Source organism: Cuculus canorus, chromosome 1 (assembly GCF_017976375.1).
Source record: "Cuculus canorus isolate bCucCan1 chromosome 1, bCucCan1.pri, whole genome shotgun sequence".
Taxonomy (NCBI): Eukaryota; Metazoa; Chordata; class Aves; order Cuculiformes; family Cuculidae; genus Cuculus; species Cuculus canorus.
In genome coordinates this window covers 12,039,582-12,061,533 of record NC_071401.1, presented here as the reverse complement: position 1 = coordinate 12,061,533, position 21,952 = coordinate 12,039,582, and the positions used below count along the sequence as shown (strand labels likewise).

General features: G+C 39.6%; 1 long non-coding RNA gene across 1 annotated transcript in view; it reads right to left on the bottom strand.

Annotated features, from left to right (window-relative positions):
• The window catches only part of LOC128854171 (uncharacterized), a 38,235-nt gene extending 16,683 nt beyond the window's left edge, over positions 1–21,552 (bottom strand). Inside the window, exons 1-2 of the long non-coding RNA XR_008453125.1 lie at positions 21,449–21,552; positions 16,135–16,224 (exon numbers count right to left, since the gene is read on the bottom strand). This is a non-coding gene — a long non-coding RNA (uncharacterized LOC128854171). The remainder of the gene's footprint in view (positions 1–16,134; positions 16,225–21,448) is intronic.
• Positions 21,553–21,952: the final 400 nt, after the last annotated feature.

Sequence of the window (21,952 nt, the reverse complement as noted above, 5' to 3'; positions counted from 1 at the left end):
ACCCTACCCATCTCTGAGACAACAGTCTAACAAGCCCTGGGATATGAACTAGCAGTTGCTGTTATTCAGGGTTTGAACAATTTGCCTTGTTCTGCTGCAGTAGTGGGTCCCTGAGATACTAGGGATCCACAGTAAGGATTTTGCTGTGCATTAGGCAGTTTTATTGCTGTCTTTACTACCCATTTAAAGGTCACACTGAGCATCTGAGAAGGTGGAAAGTCTATTCACATTTTCTTCTAAAGCTTTTCTAGAAACAAAGCTCAGAGCCCACATCTGACTGAGTTTTCACCTTTTCATACACTGTTTAGTACTTCTAACTCCCCAAGAGCAGTTCCATCAAACCCTTTATATTTAAATGACTAAACCACACAAAAGACTAGAGGTAGATTAAGACTTTGTATTCTATTTTATACAGATATTAGGTGGTGCGTGGATCAGTAAGCATCAGGGAATACCTTGTTTTGGGAGGGTGATTGCAAGGAGTTGTAATAGCAGTTCTGCTTACTCATGAACAAGTACCTAGAGAATCTTTATTTCTGCATGTGGCGCAATGAGATGAGAGAAGACAGTGAGAAGTTGTGCTAAGTACTGTCTTTCCCCTCTTCCATTCTGCTTTATGATTCTCTACAGGCAAGGCTGTGTCATTCCCCAGGGAATACCTGGAACACCTCCTGCCAAACCAGAGGCAGACAGAAAGTGAAATGCAGGTGGCCCAATCCCCATCCCCCAAAATAAGCTGCTCCTTAGTGTATGAAACTATTTTCGAGGTAAAATGTCCCAATTGTGGCACATGGCATGATTTGCTTCAGAAAACAAAGTGGAAAAATCTAAGATGACTTGTTTTCATTAGAAAGGGGTGTCTGTGAGCAGAATTCATCCTACCTCCAGTGGAGGAACCCACGTTCATCTCATGTGGATTCATTAAAAACTGCCATTGAGAGTCTTTGCCTTTGTCTTGTCACAAGCAAACTTACTTTGGCAGATTTTGCTCTCCGAGCTTTAGTGTTAGGTGAAGAAGGCAGCAAGGAAAGAAAAAAGGTAATGACACTGCAGAAACTGCAGTGAGCTCTGATTGAAAACCCTGTGTGCAACTCCACGCACCTCAGGCCAAGAGAAGGATAAATTCAGCTGAAACGGGTGCTTTGAAGGATGGTTATTTGAGTCCGAGGAAGAGAAAACCCCTTTTGGGTTTGAGACATAGCTGGCTTAGAAGATAAACAGTGATCAGAAGAAATACTTAAGGTAAAGAAAGAACATGTTGTTGTAAATGGCTGAAGTTTCAGTCTTCAGATTGGAAAAATGTTTTTAAAATCTGATTGAGGTTGGAAAAAGCTTCGAAGAGGATTAAGAAGGGAAGGGAAAGAGAAGTAGTTTTAAGTTTTGCCATTAACAAAAAGGATGATGTATGATTGCCTTCTGTACCATGAGAACCTGGACCTACTGATCCAGAAAAGCCTTTCGCAGTTACTGAACTTTTTTATTTTTCCGCTGAATTTAAAAACAATGTTCCAGATCTCTTGATATATTTTCACAAATGTCAAAACCAGGAAGAACCATACAGGGTTGAAAAGACCTGAGCATTTTTTGTGGAAAAAAGTTGGTTGGTGGGTCGACTTTTAATATTAGTTTTCTTCATCTATCAGAAATGTAGCGTCTAACCTAAATGCTTTCCAAATCACTTTCCAATTCACGCCACAATTTCAAACCTTTTTGAGTAAGAATAAGTGAGATATGTCAACAGCACTGACTGTTACCCCATAAATAATATCAAAGATCAAATATATGCCTAAATGGAGAAATGGAAGGCTCTTATTAAAGTAAAGGTTACAATACTATATAAGGACAAATAATTATGTTTAAAGCAGACTATATGAAGTCACAAAAGAATGTTTTATTTTATTAGTCTTTTGTTTTGAGTAACAGTCAAATGATAACTGTGAAAACTCTAAATGCCTTAATGCATAAACATACAACAATAGATTGATATTTACCAAGACGCAACAAATATTCAGCTGAACCTGATCTAGAGGAAGGTGTCCCTGCCCATGGCAGTGGGCTTGGAACTTCAGGACATTTAAAGGTCCCTTCCAACCCAAACCATTCTATGATTAACATAGATTCTATGATTAACACGTTAATATGACAAACTAATCTGGACAATGGAGAAAAGCAGGGAAAAAAAAAGATTTTTCCTATTGTTACCCTTTGGAACATGCCTCCACCTTACCTTTAGACCTGATCTTGTCTCACTAGCAATGGTGTTGTGTGTTTGTCAGAAGACTCGGTTGCTGTACAACCAACACAGGTGCCTGATGCTCCCCACCGTATTTTGTGATCTGATACTAACGCTGAATGTTGCCTCATGGGAAGTTTTACAGAAATTGCTACCAAGAAAGTTCAAACTTTAAAAACTAAATCTAGATCAAAGTTTCCTGCAAAAGAGGGCTGTAAACCTTACTGCATGTGTTATAAATGTCCTAATAAATGGTTGTTTCAGCCTATATCAATTCTTTTTTCACTCCAGTAGGTGGACGACTTGTCCATGACCACAGATTGTAAACACTTTTTATTGTTCCTGTGCTTGATTTAACACTGTAATATATTTGTAATGATTAATAATGTATTAACCCTTTAATATGCCCTCCATGAACAGAGTCTGACACCTAGGCAAGTTTAAAACTCTGACATTTCTGGCTGTGATAGTTGTGTCAGGGGCTTGTGATATATTTCCTACGTTTCCCAAAGATTAAAATAAATTTTGATTCATGGAATTTTAAAATGTCTCATGCACTGCAGTCATAGAATAATTTTAGGCCAAAAACTAGTGTGTGTCAGTGTAGATGATGGACAGGTTTTCTCACACAGACACCACTATTCATAACACTCTCTCGAATCAGTGAATAAGCAATTCAGAGTTAATGTTAACTAATGCAACAGATACCTGTAGGATGCAGATCTTACTAAACCACTGAAAAAATAAAGTAGGGAAATATCTTTGAAAGCAGTAATTTTCAAAACCTTCAGAGAAAGCAAGCAAGCAAGCAAGCATCGTTCTCTGTGCCTCAATTCGGTGCCTCTGTCAGCTCCTTTGACCACTATCCCACTCCCCATAAGCCCTCAAAGTCCCCATGAAGTTAGTCTTGTGGAGAACCTAAGGCAGGAAGAAATCCAAACAAAAGGAGAAGCTGTAGTGATATTTCCACTTTATAGGGGCTTACTTCATTTCCCTGAGTGTTCCCATGAAAATCAGATAAGAACCTCAAAGTAGGTGACTCAGAGTCTTGTAGATCACTGTTATTCCTGCTAACTCCTGCTATAGCTCCTGCAGTATGTGAAACACCAGATTTCTAGCCCAAAGACCTGCAACAAGTTAAGATGTCTGAACAAGAGATTACGTGCCCATCTGTTCATCTCTTCAGGTTTTGTAAGAAAGCTTTTCTATTATGGCTTTATTCTCCTAAGGTTTCTGTGCTTTCGAAGGGACTCAGGATGGTGGAGTGACTGAGGGAGCTGGTATTGTTTAGCCTTGAGAAGAGGAGGCTGAGGGGAGACCTTATTGCTCTCTACGACTCCCTGAAAGGAGGTTGTAGAGAGGAGGGTGTTGGCCTCTCCTCCCAAGTGACAGGTAATAGGACACAGGGGGATGGCCTCAAGCTGCGCCAGGGGAGGTTCAGACTGGATATCAGGAAAAAAATTTTCACAGAAAGGATCATCAGACAGAGGCTGCCCAGGGAGGTGGTGGAGTCACCATCCCTGGAGGTGTTTAAAAGATGGGTAGACGAGGTGCTCAGGGCCATGGTTTAGTGGCAGATAGGAATGGTTGGACTCAGTGATCCAAATGGTCTTTTCCAACCTGGTGATTCTATGATTCTGTGATTGTATCTTCACAAAGAGAAAACATTTTCAAAACTTGACTTCTCAGGGAAAGTGGGTGATGGGCTTTCCAGGAACTTCTGATTTTCTCCATCAGTTCTTTTCTGTCCTGCTTTCCAAGGACCAGGTTGAATGTGCCAGCTGTGATTCCACCAGAATCCATGAAAAAGAGACATCCAACATAGCTGACATTTTGGCTCTTTCTTTAATTTTGCAGAATATGTATCTTTATAGTGAGGAATAAGTGAGCTTTTATAAAAAAAATATTATTTGTCCTGGCAGGAAAGTGGAGAGCAATTAATTAGCAATGGGAAACATTTCCAAGAAGATGTGAATGGTATTTAAGTCTCATTTTTATACTGGTGCCTAATGGGACTTGAAAAAATAATATATATACTGTTTTTGTTAAAACAACCTTAGAACTAAGACAAGAACAAGAAAAACAGCCTCTGTTCCAGACCTTGGAAGATGACAAGATTTCAACCAGCTCCACAGTAAATTGTGGAGTTGCCAGGTGTGTGGGTCCTTAGCTGAAGACAGAGCTGAGAAAAGTTCAAGCTCCTCTAGTTTACACCTGAAATTCCTTCACTGAGAAGCTGATTAGGCTCTTAAGAAACACCTGCTCATATAGACGTAATTAAAACACTGATGTGCCTACAGAGCAGCTGATTATCTTGCAGAAAATATTCTTTCTGTAACTCCATGTCCTTTCTGTGCTTCTCTGCTTGTTCTCTGAATTTCTTCTCTTTTAGTTTCTTCTATGGACATTTGCCTGAAAACAATTGTAAGGCAACACCAAAAACTCTCTCAATCTCAGAAATTATCAACTTCTGGCTGCTTTTATTTGCATGGCATGCAAGCATTCAGAACAAACAGGCAAAAAAAAAAAAACAAAACTCTGAATTCAGAAGTATTTCCCCAATCCACTGAAGTTTTTTACAAACATGAACTTGAGTTGGATCAAATCTGGTTTCATGTGTCATTTCTGTGGTGGAGTTTCCACTTCTTGCAAAAGACAATGTGTATTTGTGCCTCTCCTTTTGAGAAACAGACAGGAGGACCCGGTGCTTGTCAGAGCCACTCTCATCACCATGACAGTCACAATCTAAAATATACTGAATATACTCAAAAGTCAGCTTTATGCCATCAGGGCTCATAGCCTTCCATTCCTCCATCAATAGTAAACAGAAAACTGCTCACAAGCCTTCCTGTGGGCTCTGCTGCCATCAAGTGGAAACCAGCACAAACACTAATGATTCCATCTCATAAACCCGTGAGTGCTGGAGTGTTAATGTCTCGGGTATTGCCCAGAGGCCCTGGGGATGGGCAACCAGCAGCAGAGTGTATCTGGGGGCTGCCCTTAGTCACTGATGGCAGAGCTGGCTCCTCTAAAATGCTGTGCTGCGGACTGTGCCTTAGGTCAATCCGTGAGTAGTCATGCAAGTCCATTCTTTGTGAGAAATGAGCATCATACATCCTCATTGAAGGGTTTGAGTCAGCAGGGTCATTACTTATGCATGTACATATATCTAAAACCACCTACAGATTGAGATGTCCCTCCAGAGTGTGATGCAGCGGTGGGGCGAGTGCAGGCGAGTCGGGGACTGAGGATGACAGTGGTGGACAGGGCATTGCCCATGGTGATGTCCCACAGGTCCCAGCCAGAAGTGCAGAGCTGGGACAGAGATGGTGACTGGGGTCAGTCACAACCCAAGGATGGTCAGACCAGCCCACAGAGACTGAGCCTGGTCTCAGTCTGGCAGGAATTAAGTTCACACTTACCACCAACCTGAGCAAATAGCACAAGTATAGGCTGGTCTCACAGATGCTTTCCCATCACTGCTGTGGAATCTGAACTGCTTTGCAGCAAAGTGTACATTAAGCATTTGGACCAGCAGTATGATGTGCTCCCCTTTGTTTCCTCTCCCTCTGGGCACGCACATTTCTTGTACATAATCTTTTTGGTGCAGAGTTCAACTTTTCTTTTTGTACCAGTCACAGCACATGGAGGGTTACCTGACTGGCTTCTGTCTGCTGCAACTTTTGAAGTTACATTCACCCCATAGCTGTGAATTAGAAAATATGTTAAAAAAAATAAACTGAAACAGTAAAATAATTTCTTCCTGGTAGACTTATGGTGTCAGTATGTATTGCATATAGACACTACTGAGGATGGGATGTGTTTTTAAGGACTGAAAATGGTGTAGAAATCTTTTCTAGACACCTTCTGACGAGTACAAGCAGAACAATAAACAGCAGGCATCTAACTCCTTCTCTGGCAGGAGCAACCCAATTTCCCAATTTCCCTTTGACATCAGGCAAAAGGGTGGCCAACACCCTAACAGAGACCACATCATCACTAACAGTTAACACTCAAGCACCTTAAAATATAAAATCACTGTTCAGCTGTTATCTCTCACAAGAACAGTTCTGGGGGACAGGCCATCTCTCTGACAGCAGGTTTTTCCCAGGAGCCAAAGGCAGCTTTTACGTTATTTTTCCTACATCAGTTAATGGGAAGAACATCTGCAGACCAAACTACAATTCCAAAAGGTTGGTATTAATGTTGCTCACTGAGAGACGGTTTGGTGTTAGCTCACGTAGACTATTTATATTGCAAAGCTGAAGATTTTTGGAAATGAGAATACATATCAGCTTTCTGGTCCATGTTTACCCAGGAGTGAATCATCAAGGATTCAGTCCAGCATACAGATACATTTCAGCACAATATTCATCCATGGTATATTGATATGAGGCATGGCAGTAGTGCTGTGATCCTTTGACACATTTAATACTGGATTTGTAGCAAATTAGAGAACAGGACTCTTACACTTCTCTAAAGTGTGTATAAGGCACAAAACAGTCTCAAAGTTCAGCTTTTATCCCAAGCTACTATACCATATGTTTTTCATAAATTGATCAGATTCTGTCTTAAACATACTCCTTTCTATTCCCATGTCTCCATAAATTTGCTTCTCAGATAGTCAGGTTTTTTTAGAAATTCCTAACTAGATATTTTCACATGAGGTGGTTTGGGATTTTTTTTCAATTTTGTCTTTAAGTTTAAATTATCTTCACTCAGTGAATATTTTCTTCCTTCCTTGGCATGTCTGTCCTGATATATTTAAATGGAGCAGCTATTTTTCTTGCTGTCCTTTGGTTTAAAAGGTTAAACAGGCCAAAGCCTTGCCAGATCTTTCTGCATTAGTAGTATCAAATCAGCAGGTACTTGCCTTCAATTGCACAAATGTGTATGATCAAGTAAAAGAATGGTAATTGAAAATAAGGACCGAAAATATTGGGGAAAAAACACTCAGAGACCTGTAAATACGGACAGGAACATGACAGGTGTCTCTGTTCCACAGCCATACTGAAAAATCACAGCAGTAATTTGATCTAAATCGATGTTTCTGTTTCTGCAAAGTAAGCTGGATTAATAGTTTTGGTTAAAATGGATATCTCTTATTAAATCCTAAATTGAATGTATAATTTGGTTGGTTTTTTGATTATTTGGTCTTTTTGTCAGCCTTGCACTCTACTTCCTTCTAGAGTGTCATTTAAGAACTCAGAACTTTCAGGTTCCAGGTAGATAAAGTCAAAACAAACATTTAAGCAATGCAGAATACTTCATTCTGAAAATGTGAAAATGAAATGTTTTGACATTTTCACAATTTATCCTCCTCTTTTGCAGTCTTAACTATTTATCAGTTTCGATGTGACCTCACAGTTTCCCTAACTGACATGTCCAGTTTTGGCAAAGTTACTAATCCTCAGGAAAGAAAATGGTCCATGTCTACCTACTAGATCTGCCTCACCTAATTCTTCACTCTAGGAAAAAAAGGTGGCTGAGTGGTTGACAGAGGTATCAGCAAAATGACAAGTAAAACAGAGATGGCGAACAGAATTCAGTTGTTACCTGCTTCTCCCAATACAAAAGCTCAGAAATACTAGATGTAGGTCACACAGAATCACAGAATCACAGAATCACCAGGTTGGAAAGGACCCACTGGATCATCGAGTCCAACCACTCCTAGCACTCCCTAAACCATGTCCCTAAGCACTTCATCCACCTGTTCTTTAAACACCTCCAGGGAAGGCGACTCGACCACCTCCCTGGGCAGCCTCTACCAGTGCCCAATGACTCTTTCTGTGAAGAATTTTTTTCTGATATCCAACCTGAATCTCCCCTGGTGGAGCTTCAGGCCATTCCCTCTTGTCCTGTCCCCTGTCACTTGGGAGAAGAGGTCGTAGATGGCAGGTTAAAAATAAATAAATAAATAAAAGTTTCACTGTAAAATTCCTTTGTACAGAATATTATGGACAATAAAATGTTTGCATGGACTAGAAGGATGAATTTTTGTAAAAGAAACCTTAGAGGATGACCATAAACCTAGATATCACCTCTGGCTCAGGAAGTCCTCAAGTTGCAAATTACTGAAGGCTAGAAGAATATTTTGGCAAACAATTGTGTGCTTTCTCTGCTCCCTGTGGAGGTACTTCTGGAAATTTTCTGAGGAAGGATACTGAGCTAAACAGACCTCTGAACTGACCCAGTCATCTGTTCTGAAGCACATTAGTGCAAATAATGCAAAGAAACAGGATTAATGAAAGAACCAAGCTTGGCCATTCTTCCTGTTGAGCGCAGCTGTATTTCAGTGGTTCAAACCCTATTAAAAATGTCATATTTGATGTCGTTAATGCTCTTCTGAATTCCTTCTGAAAAGTGAGCAGCTACCCTTCTGGGAGGCTTTAACAACCCAGATATTACCTGTTTTATTTCCCTATTGGTAAGCTTATGACAGTTTGTCCTATCAAACCATTTACTGTACCATACTAGTCTACTTTATTTCCTCTTGTCTTATGTAGGGATTCAGATTTATTGAAAACAGCAGTGCCAATAAATAGGCAGAAAGCAACCTGCTAAGATCTTAAAGCAAAAGAAGAGAAGTGAAGAGGGGGAAAAAACAGCTTAAATTCATGTAAACATTAACCCAACAGATTTAAGCCAATCAAACACCAATACTTCATATTTCCCTTTACTCTGCATGAACATTTAGCACAGCATGAGAGTGAAGCTGCTGCTCAAATCCAGCTCCCCCACTCAATGCTGATTTAATTGCAACCTTTATGGAATGGGCTGGTAGCATTATTCTGCTTTCTCTACTAAAATGAGCAGAGAGAAAATTAAACTGATTAAACTCTTTCTGAAGCCTTAATCGTAAGCATCATGGATGACAGCTGTTGGTCTCACTTGAATACATAACTTTGAAAAAGTACTTGAAAATCAGCCCTGTGATACAGAAGCACCATGAAGAAATTGGTGTCAGTGGAGTCAAAGAGCCGGTGCATGGAGCACTACAAGAAGAATCATGCTAAAGAGGGGAAATCCCTGGTTTTGTATCACCTTTAACAGCATTTTCATTAATTCTCACTCAAAAAAGTACTTATTTTTGCCACTTTCAGAAACATTAATTCCCTTCCCAAGCTGAAGTATTATAATGTTATCATAAGTACAAAGGTGAAGGAGGTTCTCAAGCGTTGGTCCATGGATCGCTTCCTAGAAGTTTGCAAAGGTAAAAAAATACAGTTCATGCCTTCTTCTGATTCCCAAATGCATAAAAACTGCTGTTACTCAAAATTATCAAAATATTCTTTTCTCTGTCAACAACTGCTGATTTTGTTACTGGAATGTTGTAGTATTGTAATTGACAATTTATTGTCCATGATGGTAAAGGTGACAGACTTCACAAAAGTGTACATGAATCACAGACGAAAAAGGAGGATAAGGTTGCAAAAGAAACGTTATGCAATGACTCATGTCTTAAGGACTGCGTTAATTAAATATTAATCAGGACCTGAAGAGTTATATTGAGAGTTACTGAGCTCACTTAAATTTGTGGGCCCAATTACAGCTACAAAACTCTTGGAAATGTGCCCAACGAAACACAAAGCACACGGCTGAAATACTTGGGCATAGTTCTTCATCTCAATGCAGACCACTGCGTGAAAGAAAGGAAAATGAGGAATTAAAATGAGGGTAGAGAAAACTGTGGAAAATGGCATGCAGCCGTAAGCATTTATGCCTCAGAAAGATGCTGCTCTCAGAGCAAAAGTGAGAGGCAGGTCGGTGTGAAGAAAAAGAGGTAGCCACTGTTAGAAGGGAAAGTGCCAGGGAAGGGAGCAGCCAAGAGAAAGGGTGGTCTGAAGAAGAAGGAAGTCCACCACTTCCTTGCACTGCAGTAGTCTAGTCTTGCCTCTGCTCTAGTGCTCTCATGCAGTGCACCCACTTAGACTGGACATCCCCCGGTAAGGCTGGGATTCGCTTTCATCCTAAAGAAGAGGTCTAAAATAAGTCAAGTGTTGGAGCAGCGACTGAGAAGCTGATCCTGGCAATTTACTCAGAAGAGGAAGGTTATACTGATGCAGCAGTGGCTTCTGCTTGCACCTCGAATCCTGTGTTCAGTTCTGGGCCATTCACTCCAAGAAGGATGTTGAGGCTCTGGAGCGTGTCCAGAGAAGAGCAACAAAGCTGGTGAAGGGGCTGGAGAACAAGTCTTATGAGGAGCGGCTGAGAGAGCTGGGGTTGTTTAGCCTGGAGAAGAGGAGGCTGAGGGGAGACCTTATTGCTCTCTACAACTACCTGAAAGGAGGTTGTGGAGAGGAGGGAGCTGGCCTCTTCTCCCAAGTGACAGGGGACAGGACAAGGGGGAATGGCCTCAAGCTGCACCAGGGGAGGTTCAGACTGGATCTCAGAAAAAAATTATTCTCAGAAAGGGTCATTGGGCACTGGCAGAGGCTGCCCAGGGAGGGGGTTGAGTGACCATCCCTGGAGGTATTTAAAAGATGGGTAGACGAGATGCTCAGAGACATGGTTTAGTGGCAGATAGGAATGGTTGGACTCAGTGATACAAGAGGTCTTTTCCAACCTTGTGGTTCTATGATTGTAGGTGGGCATTCAGAAAGTCCCACCTGGGTCCTTTGTCTCACCAAGTGAAGGCCCCTTCTTTCATCTCTGTTTCTCAATTCTCCTTCTGGAAAATCAGAATGTAAAGATGAGAATGTAAAAATGTAAAATGAGAATAGCTGCCCTCCATCCTAAAGAATTTTGTGACAGTAAATACATGCCTGGAATATTCTGAAATGACTGAATGAAATGACGTGGTGAAAAAAGGCATGTGGAAAATCTCAAAAGGAAATGAATAATTTTTGTTTTCAGAGCAGATTTCAGAAGTTTTATAGCAGTAAGGAATAGGGGTCATTCGCTGAATGAGGTGAAAGCTGCTGATGAAAAAGTTTCTGCAGAGAAAGAAAAAGTATTTGATAATGTGTGTGATAATTAGGAACTATGTAATAATGCAGCTGGAGAAGAAGGCTGACGTAGGATTCTGCAATGTTTCATTTTTTAGTGCTACTCTTGCAATTTTAATAACATTCGTGTACTTCTGACTGAGTAACGTGCATCAGAAAGATCTCAGATTACTAAATGATAGAACATTCACTCCTTAATTGATCTAAAATATGAACCAGGTCTTTGCATACATTTAGAAATGCTTTCTTGAAAGTAACTTTTTTTGTAAAGTGCTTTTAAATACTTCAGAGATTTGAATCTCTGTAAGTATATCAGGCACTGAAATTACCAGTTGCATCATCGTAGCTTTGTGCACCAGGTAGCTCACAAATACAAGAGTAGGGTCAATGAATGCATCTAAATATTTCTCTATACATACATATACAGAGACGCAAATATATATGCATGCACTTCTACAAACATGCACACACCCCTACATCTCTCATAACATTCCCTTTGCCTAGAGTTTCTCTCATTGAGGGTATTTTAGAGTTTCAAAAGAACCTCACTTATGTTCTCCTGCAATATATTTCTCTTTAAAAATGTTTTCCTTTGCCAGTTTAGTGGCCTCTGCAAATTTGACAAGAGAACACAATCTTACCTCCTCTGGACTGTTGGTAAAGATGCTAATTAGGACAGGTCCTAGGACAGACCCATTGCTAATGGCCTTCAAGGTGGTGTAAGCCATTAAATATGACCCTTCAAGTCCAATCATGGAACCAATTTTTACCCATTTAATGTAACCCCCATCCAGATCATAGTGCCCTAACTCGAATCATGCTTGTTTCATTAATTTTCCTTTACATGGTCCTGTATCACTAATATCAAAATTCTTCTGTAACAAAGGTGCATATAGGTGTATATATAGGAATTTGTGTTCTGGGAGACAAAGGAATCTGCATCCTAAAAAATTTCCTTACAATAACAGTAAGTTGTCTTCTTAATGCGATAATAGTGAGAAGACTGTGGAACAGAAAAAAAATCAAGTTCATATGGCTCAGGAGCACAAGAGGACAGCAGTCATTAGCAGAGATGTTGAAAGAAAAGGAGTTGACTTAGAAAAAAAAGACAGTGAATGCTAATTCTCAGCTGCCCATCATTATTTTAGTGAAACTGGCCTCTTTCCAAAGCCAGGCACTTTGAGCCTTGCTATGCAGCAATGAAAGAGACATTTGGGGTCAGCAGTAGCTGTAAAATAAATGGACAGCAAAGGAGTCCCTCATTACTCAGCTTGACTGGAGACAGACGAATACTTGATGACGACTTTTATATTCTGTCCCTGAAGGTGACCACAATTAAGCCCAACCAAAATGTTGATGGCTAATGGAATGCCACTGAGATTCAAATATTATGTAGGATCCTACGGTATGTGAAGTCAGAGCCAGTAAAAGATTTCTGTGGTCTAATTTAAAACAATAACGTGAATTTAATGAACACTGTGTTACTGCAATGGGAGAAATTTGTATTAAAAAAATTGTCGTAACAAGAGAAGATTGAACATTTGTAAGAGTTGAAAAAAAGCCCAGCATGCCAAAGGATCAAAAGGTCAAACATATTTCACTATTGCTTTTAGTTTCCTGTAGGAATTATAAACAGAAAGATGTCTGAGAAACTTGGCACAAGAAAAATAGCTTTAGCAGGACCTGAAACTATAGTCTGCAAAGGTATTTCAATGGCATTCATTGTAGCCTAAAAGAAGAAATTGCTCACTTCTCTGGGTGAAACATATTAACCTCTAACAGGCAGTGAGTCAATAAAAATGACTGAAGACTTCTTTCTGGCCTTAAACTCTGTGAATCTATGAATAGCAGATGACACCTGTGCAAAGCTTGTCACTCATAGCACGATCTGCTTTATGTTTCCTGAAGTATTAAAAGAACAAAGTCCTTCTTCTCTATCTGTCCATTTGCACATCTTAAGAGAGTTTGCAATCATATGCCAGAGACATTGTGAGTTGTTTCTGCCCTCTGGATGATATACTTGGAAGCTGTGAACTTGGGATATGTATGCAGAATTGCAGCTATCTGCTGCCAGCTCATGATAAAAGGGAGAATACAACCAGGCCCCGGTTCTTTTATTTTTACCAAATCCTTCTTTCCAAACTACAGATTTCACAGAAATCCTGTAGGTCTCACAGCTCTGTCAGGACATAAACAGCAGCGGTGACTGCAGAGTGTGAGCTCTGGTTTTACTTTCATCACAATACACAGGAGAAGGCAAGGGCATCTTCAAATGGAACAATTCTTTAATCACTAAGTTTTGAGCACATACAAAGATGAAAAGGTCTTCCATGAGGTGGGGAGCAAAACCTAAGTGCCTCTTAGGGAGGATGTAGGAGAAGGAATGGTTTTCCAGAAGCCAAGACAGACAGAAAGGATGACAGCCATAGAGAGGGGAGGTTGTTAGGAAGTCCTCTCTTGGTGCTTGGGCATTGGTGTTAGGAAAAGCACCTCACTTCTCTCCCTGACTGCAGAAATCATCTGCTTGCCTGTGGAGTTAGAGGGGATTTATTGCCATGTTGCAGCCTCAGTCAGAAGTGTCCGCAACTTGTATGATGCCAGGGGCTTTCCTATTGCACCTCTGCTGCTTTTCCCTCACAACACTGTGGTCTGCCGTTCACTTTTCCATGCACCTGTTCACCTTCATACCCTGAGGGTGCTGGCTCAGAGTTTTGTACCCCTGTATCCAAAGTGCTCTTGTCTTCCCAGCTTTGCACTCCCACTTCAGGACCACAGCCATGGCTCTTGCATTTGCCACCACTGTATGAGCCATGCTTTTTTTAATTTATTTTTCTCCCTCTTCACCCTTTGTCTTGTGGCTTTTAGAGTAAAACATTTTTAGGGGATGTGCAGAGCCTGGTAGCTGCCAACAGGAGATAGCATTGCCCAGTAATACCTTTGCAAAAAGCTAAGGAGCCAGTTAGCAACGGCAACACGTGCGCAATCCAAACGTGCTCTGAGCAATACGATTGTTATAATGGGTGAGGGTGACTAAAAGAGAGGTGCAGTGCATCAGGGTGAAACCATACAGATACTGTAGGGAAAATATTGCAGCAATCACCACCTGCACTGCAGAGGGCGACTGGTGAGTGCCCACCACCACCAGCAGTCCTTCACCTCCTGGCTAGCTGCTGCAGAAAATTTCCTTTTCTCTTTCCCTTTCCCCTTTCTCATTTTCTTTTAGCTTTCCTTTTCTTCTTTCTTAAAATTGTGAGGTTTTTAGTCTTTCCATGAAAATTTCCATTCCCACTGGAGCTGATGTCTGTTTGTTCTTTATGTAATCAGTCATATCCAGAGACACTCACTGTAATACATCCATGTGGATACTGTTGGATAAAACAGCTGTGTAATCAGTCACTTCAGTGATTTATTGCTGGTGCCTAGGGTGCCTAGGGTTTCCTCTTTTAAGTCAGAAACTATTTCCTCTGAATTAATGCCTAATGAGCCTAAAAGCTCTTGTTTCTTCTTCTCTGTTCTTTTTGCATTTAAAAACACTCATCACAAATTACTGTATCTTTCTTTCTGAGCCAAACATTTGTTCTTCCAAAAAAAACTTGTCCTCTTTGCCTCTCATCTAAAAGCCTGGGAGAACGTGTACTGGATACTCACTGTGTCAGGAGCGCTACTGGTCATCTCTGAAAACTGTTTTATTACCCATAACCCTTTGAGCTTAAGGTTTCAGAATAGTTCCTCGTAGCGTCTTCAGATGATGAAAAATGGGGTGGAAATCTTTATTGTGTATATTTGTAAAACTACGATCCTAGTGTTTTTAATAGCACATCAAGATCCTCCTATACTTTACCAAGGCTGCTGTGGGAGGCAGCATGCACCACTAGACATGACAATGTACTAAGATTCAAGACTGCTGAGGTCTCTTCCTGTTTGCGTGACTTCATTTTCTGTGGGTTTTGGCAAGTTATTTCACCCCCGTGCCTTATTCTTTTTTAATCTGTTGTAATGAAAGAACTGGTATCAGGTTTTAACTGTTGTCTGCAAAGTACTTTAACTCTAGAGATGAGAAGGGATTTAGATAAATATGTGCATCTTCTGCCTGTTGACAATTAAGTCTTTATGAATAGGTCCTAAAATTAGACCATTGTGACGTCAGCTTGTTTCATTTCATCAAATCTAGGAACTTGGTGACAGCAGAGGACGGAAACTGCTGGAGGATGCATGGAGGGATGTCTAGTCAGCTTCTGCTACTGTTCTCTTGTACCATTGGTGCAAATGAAACATTCCTGATTCCGAGCTCATTATTAGGAATGTGACTTATTTCGCCCATTTTACCCATCTGGAAAGTAGGAGTCTGATTCAAACATCTAATTTCCTGCTATAGTTAACAACTAGAAAGACAGATTCATTGAAGAGCAGTTCATCCATCTGCTATGACACTACTCTGCACCATGGCATCTTTATCTTGTGTCTCATCTACTAAGCATACTGTAAGTGCAAAGTCCTATAATTATATGTACATTTATGTAGTTGCATTTCTTTGATTGCTCATAATTTTTTTGTGAAAAAGTAGTGTGCTGAAATCCTTCTTCTCAGTTGTTTTCAAGAGATGTCTTCTTGAGTGACTGCAGGAATTCTTTCTATTACTCCTTAAGTTCATGTCTTGACATTTTATGCTGTTGAATTTTTTATAATTTCTAGGACTTTGAATTTAAAGATCACGTATTTATTTCTTGTGTGGTATCCTGCACTTCTTCCATATTGATCACTTCTCATAGCACTGTCATAAGCAGGTTTTGTCAGAACGTTTCCACATTTAATCCTAAAATTATGTGAAAATATTTAAGAAACCAGTCACTGGGCGCCTCCTTGAGGAACTCCACTCCCTACTTTCCTCTACACAGTACATTCCCCTTCAAAAGCACCTGCTGCTGTCTCTCCTCTAACTAATTCCGTACTCACCTGAAATTTCTTCTGCTAATTTGCATCTTCTCCATTTTCCCCGTATGGTGTGGAAGGCCAGACAGATGACATGAGTGACATTTCTTTTGTCTGGAAAAGGAGTTAGCAATGAGTATGTCAGGCTATTCACATGCAATTCACATTCAGGAAACTCAAGCTGCAATTTACTTCATTCTCCATTTTTTTTATTGTCTCCATTTCCTTTTTCCATCCAAATATGTGTCAGGGCCCTGAGGGTACTAATAGGTCTTAATTGCCCTGACCAGCCTTGGCTGTTCCCTGGCAATACATTCTTAAACTTCCCATACATTCAAGATCAGAATAATGTGTCTCTAGTTAAATAAATAAATTTTTTAACCATCCCTAAATAACATCATGGCATTTTCATGCTTTGCCTGACTTAAGATCAGCGTTGGAAGTTCTGTTATTAGACCGATTGCTTTGTGTATTCTCAGGTCACTTTACAGAGTAATCTGTAGTGAAGATGACACTTCCTGCCTGACCTGAACTCATTAATCTCTCTGACATTTTTGTGTGCACCTCAGTCCTGGTATTTTTCATTTCTATACTCTTGATCGCAGAGCTGTCCTACCTTTACCCGTACGTTCAGTATCATCATCTTTACAGACAATAAGAAGGATGGAAAACTTTCCTCAGAAACTTCTTTCTGCAGATCCTCTTCAGTTCAGTTATTAGATACATGATTAACTTAGAAGCCAGTAGGAAAACTTACATATTTAAACACTTCATTCTATTGGACACTTGCACCTGGTTGCCAAGCTTGCTGTCACAAGTTTAGTGACATCCTGCACTTCAGCTCACATAATGCAGTCTTCAGGCATCTCAAGGATCTGACACAGGTGTCGAGACAATTTTCAAGGCTATATATTGGAGCTTGCATTTTAATACGGTACATTATTGAAGGCAGATATTCTCATCTAGCTGCCATGCACCATATGGTTATCTAGTTTCAAGCAGACTGCTAACCCCAGACCTCCTTAATGCAAATAAATCATGGCATTCTCTTGATATATTGGAGACTGCATCTGCTATCCTGCACCTGTCACTACTGCAGAAACAGAATGATTTATGGTTCTAAACTTCATCTTGTTATGAAATGGCACATGGATAGGCACACGTGCCTCTATCAGTTTGGAGGACAGATGGAAACGTAGAAGTGTCATAAACTTCAGGCCTTATTTCCTGATAATATCAAAGCTCTCTAATGGACAGTGTTTTTGAGAAACACCTAGAAACTGGTTACTTACGAACATCTGCGCATTTCCTTGGTAACCAGAGCAATGCTTAACATCTCTTGGTTTAACGTGTCATACATGACATTCATTTAAAACATTTGACCACACAGGAAAAATTAGTATCAGAACACAGCTTTAGAGCACAAACAAGAAAAGATCTTCTCTAATTATTTGCAACTCAATTTAAGGGTGACTTTAAATTAATTGATTTTGTGTGTGTGTGTATATATATAGTTTAGTGAAAACGGACCCACTACTTGTTCAAGAACCAATGATGAAATATATTCATGACTAGTGAATAAAAAAAGGCTGCAATCTTGTTTTCAAAGTGCTCTTTCTGGAAGATGAATTTCACTTAACCTTACCAATCTAATATGAATATCTATGTCTCTTGTGGCCCTGTGGACAATGAAGGGCAATTCCATCTTAAAAACAGGTGTCAAACATAACTACCTCATAAGTGACTGTAGATGTTTTTTGTAGTGTGTGTTAAACTTTAATCACATACAAATAGATTAACCCCAAGATTTTTCTAAACATTAAGATTAGAATTTAGAATAGCTTGCTCAGATTAAATTACTAATTCATCTGTTTGCCCTGTTTTTCTGCGTGAACTGCTCACCCTAGCTTCATTCTACCAGTTGATTGTACTGTCATAGATTAGCAGGAAACTCTTACTGATGCCTGGTCTTTACAAAGTGTTTAAACATAATTGCAAATAATTTCAATTACAGATTGTTTGAACACTGTTAAAATTATTCAAGTACTTTGAAATATTAGCAAATACCTTGAATAAATTTACTTGTGAGACTCTGGATTTTTCCGGTTCTTCTGTTTTCAGCTTTCAGAATTACCACACTGTACGACTGGAGAGCAGCATAACCTGATTTTCTTCATTATCACATAAGTAGAACACCTTAGACAGCGAGATGAGATGGACCAGAAATGCATTTCTGTGTAGCCTTTCTTCTCTTTCATCACCAAATTGGAGTAACTGAATTTGTAATGCCCAATAATTTCATACATGAATAGAAGGAGACTATTTTTGATTGTGCTTTTCATTCATAGCAAGAATCTGTAAACGACACCTAATCTGGTCAGAAATTTTCTGTGACAAATTTTTGTATCGAAGTCTTTCATTCACATTACTTTTTTCATGTTTACTTGCGTGGTTTCATACCAGCTCGCCTGCTTCCTCAGCAGCCACCAAGAGAACTGAAAAAAAATTCTATTTTCTCAGTGTTTTAGCTCTGTGGCTACAAAGGATTAAACATGACGGCTAAATTCATTGTTTCTTCAAAAAATTGCTGGTTGACTAATGAAACAGCACGCACTTGAGTAGTTACCTCTACATTCAGGTTCATAAGAGCTTCATCCAAACAAGAAAGCATGTTGGACCTCCAACTCTAAAGTTTTCAGACTCTTTCACAGGTCACCAAACAGGATGTTGTGAAACAGGAGCCCTCTAAATCCCTAGAGTGGATCTGCAGCTAGATATTGAGGCATTTTGACTACATTAAAATTTCTGCAGTATTAATTTCTCATCCTGGTTCTCAAAACTATTTTTCATTTCAGAATTTGCTTTTTCAGCAAGCTGTAAGTCAGACACCTTGCACTAAGAGACGTTACTATACATCTCAGCAGACATCCCACAGCTCACTGGAGTTTTTATATTTGTTTGATGCCATGCTACAGTATTTTCAGAGGGTTCAGATGTGCAAAATTGCAGCCTGGGTACTAAACAGGATTTGCAAAGAGGCCTATAGACATCTAATTCTACTGATTTCAAATGTGGTTTTGCATTCTGTGTATTGAAAACAAACATTTGTGAGGTTATTATTATTACCTCGGTGGCAGATACCCTGCAGCAGAGGACAATAGTCCCTAGATTAGTTTATGTAGTCTAGATATTATGAGTATTATTGACGTTCTAAGGTTGTGCTTTAGAGCCTAGAAGGTATTTAAAATGCAAAATTATTGTCAAATTTTTACCAAATTATCACTGCTTTCTGAAAAAATGCATATGCAGATTTGCATACATGAATGGAAGTTCGTCTTTGAGAACATACATAAATAAATTCTAAGATATTAGGCCAAATTCTGCCTTGAAATAGACACAGTAAAATCTCAGCATTTTACTGAGAATTCGTAGATTGTAAATCAAGGCAGATTTTGGCCAGTGCTGAGCAACAGAAACATAGCAGCCTGGAGAAGCTATAAATTACAGATTTAATTTTCCTATTAAAATTGAGCTGGCTGAGACAAACTGCAATTCTCAGACAACTGATTTGCTCTCATGAGACACAAAAAATGCCAACCTTGTGCTTTCCAGTGAAAGTACATCATCAATGTTATTAGTTATTTAAGGATGGATTTGAAACCTATGGAAGTCTGCCACTCATTGTAATAGATCTTGGAACAAGACTTTTGAAATCGTAAGCAGATTAATAGTAAATAGAAAATACTACAAAAAGCAATCCCAATCATCCTTTGCTGGTTTAGAACTCCTACAGTTGGAAACTACCTTATGGAAGTAATAAACATATTTCTGATGTGTGAAAATGCACATGCAGGCAAATCTGCATAAGGAAATAAATATCCTTCATCTTTTACCTTTTTTTTTCTGCATTTTATATATAGGCTGTTTCAACTTGAAACACAGCAGCCTGAAAACAAGTGGGAAAAATTGTAGATAATCTACCTTAAACCTTCGACACACTGATTGAAATAGAAAAGACAAAAAAATCATTGATAGCTGAAACTGTATAACAGAAAGCAATTCTTAGTCGAGTGTAAAATGTTTCTGTAGATTAACAACAATGATATATAAATAGACTTATTTACCAAATCAGTGGCTGTCAGATTGATATTATTTAGGGAAATAACTAATGTTACTAATTCTCTAAATTTAATCACAATTTTTTTTTTATATTTATTATTTTTCTTGTAGATCCAGATTCTTTGCATACAGAAATGATGTAGTAATTCCAAGCTTCATTAGAAGCCAAATTAAGTTTCTAATCCCTACAGCTAAAGAGAAAGCTGCATGATAAGGGACAAAACCCAAACAGCTAACAGAGGGATCAATTAAATCTATAAGAGTTTTTATCCCAAATCATAGTTACTGGAACTATTAGGATTTAGCAGCACTGAGCTACTGTTAAGGATACAAGAAGGCTAAGCTTGCGTCACTTAGGGTCTTATTCTATTCTCATTATATCATCATATGATTATATTCTCATCTGTGCTATGTAATGCAATGTAATTTGGGGGTCGAAAGTAGCATTTAGTTTGTGAGGCAATTTTTCTTACGTTATTGACAGTCCCTTTATCCCCCTCCTGACACTAGTCAGACAAAAAAAAAGACTGGAACCCAAGGCATTACACCCAAAGGAGTTAGTTCAACAGAATCACTCAAAAAGAGAGAAGCAGAAATAGTCAGAGTCTGGGCTGTGAGTTGGTTCATGTCCAGCTTTTCATCCACCCGTACCCCCAAACCCTTCTTGGCAGGGCTGCTCTCAACCCCTTCATCCCCCAGTCTATATTGATATCAGAGGTTTCCTTATCCCGGGTGCAGAACCATGCATTTTGCCTTGCTAAACCTCATGAGGTTTACATGGGCTCAGTTCTCAAGCTTGTAAAGGTCCCTCTGGATGTCATCCCATCCCTCAGGCATGTCAGTCGCATCACTCAGCTTGGTGTCATCTGCAAATTTGCTGAGAGTGCACTCAATCTCACTATGCTGCTGCTGAAGCTATTAAATAATCTTTGTCTCGGTAGGAAACCCTGAGGGACACTGCTCGTCACGGATCTCCATCAGGACATTGAGCCATCGACCACTACTCTCTGAATGTGACCATCCAACCAATTCCTCATCACAGAACAGTCCACCCATAAGATCCATATCTCTTTTATTTAGAGAGAAGGGTGTTGGTAGGGGACCATCTGAAAGGCCTTACAGAAGTCCAGATAAATGACAACCATAGCTCTTCCCTTGTCCACCCTAGATGTAGTTGTTCCATCACAGATCGCCACTGGGCTGGTCAAGCAAAACTTACCCTCGGTGAAGCTACACTGGCTGTCTCAAATCACCTCATTGTCCTCCATGTGCCTTATGTGTCTGGCTGACACTGAACCGTTATGCTTCATCCTATGTATTAAGCCTTTCAGGTAACTGCAGATGAGAACAGATCTACGGCAGGTGGAAACAGACCCTGGTTCCTCAAATAAATACTTTTAATCCACTTAGCAGAATACATGCAGTAGGTTTTGCCCATCTCTGCTTTGTCTCTGCTGACATTAATTAATGTGCAAAGTAGTTGTACGAAGTTATATAATTAGATCAGCGGCTTTCACTGAGTGCTCACCTGGGCATCTCTGTACAGCTTCTCAGAGGTCCATTTAAGATAGTTAAGCAAATAGATCTCAAATGTCTTAAACTTTCTTCAGTGAAAAGTTTTAAACAGAAAAACACCCTTATTAAATTGGATCCATATATTCCTTTGCAAAAGAAAATGTAACAAATCAAACAAGAAAAGCAAGTTAGCTCTGTGATTTTCTTA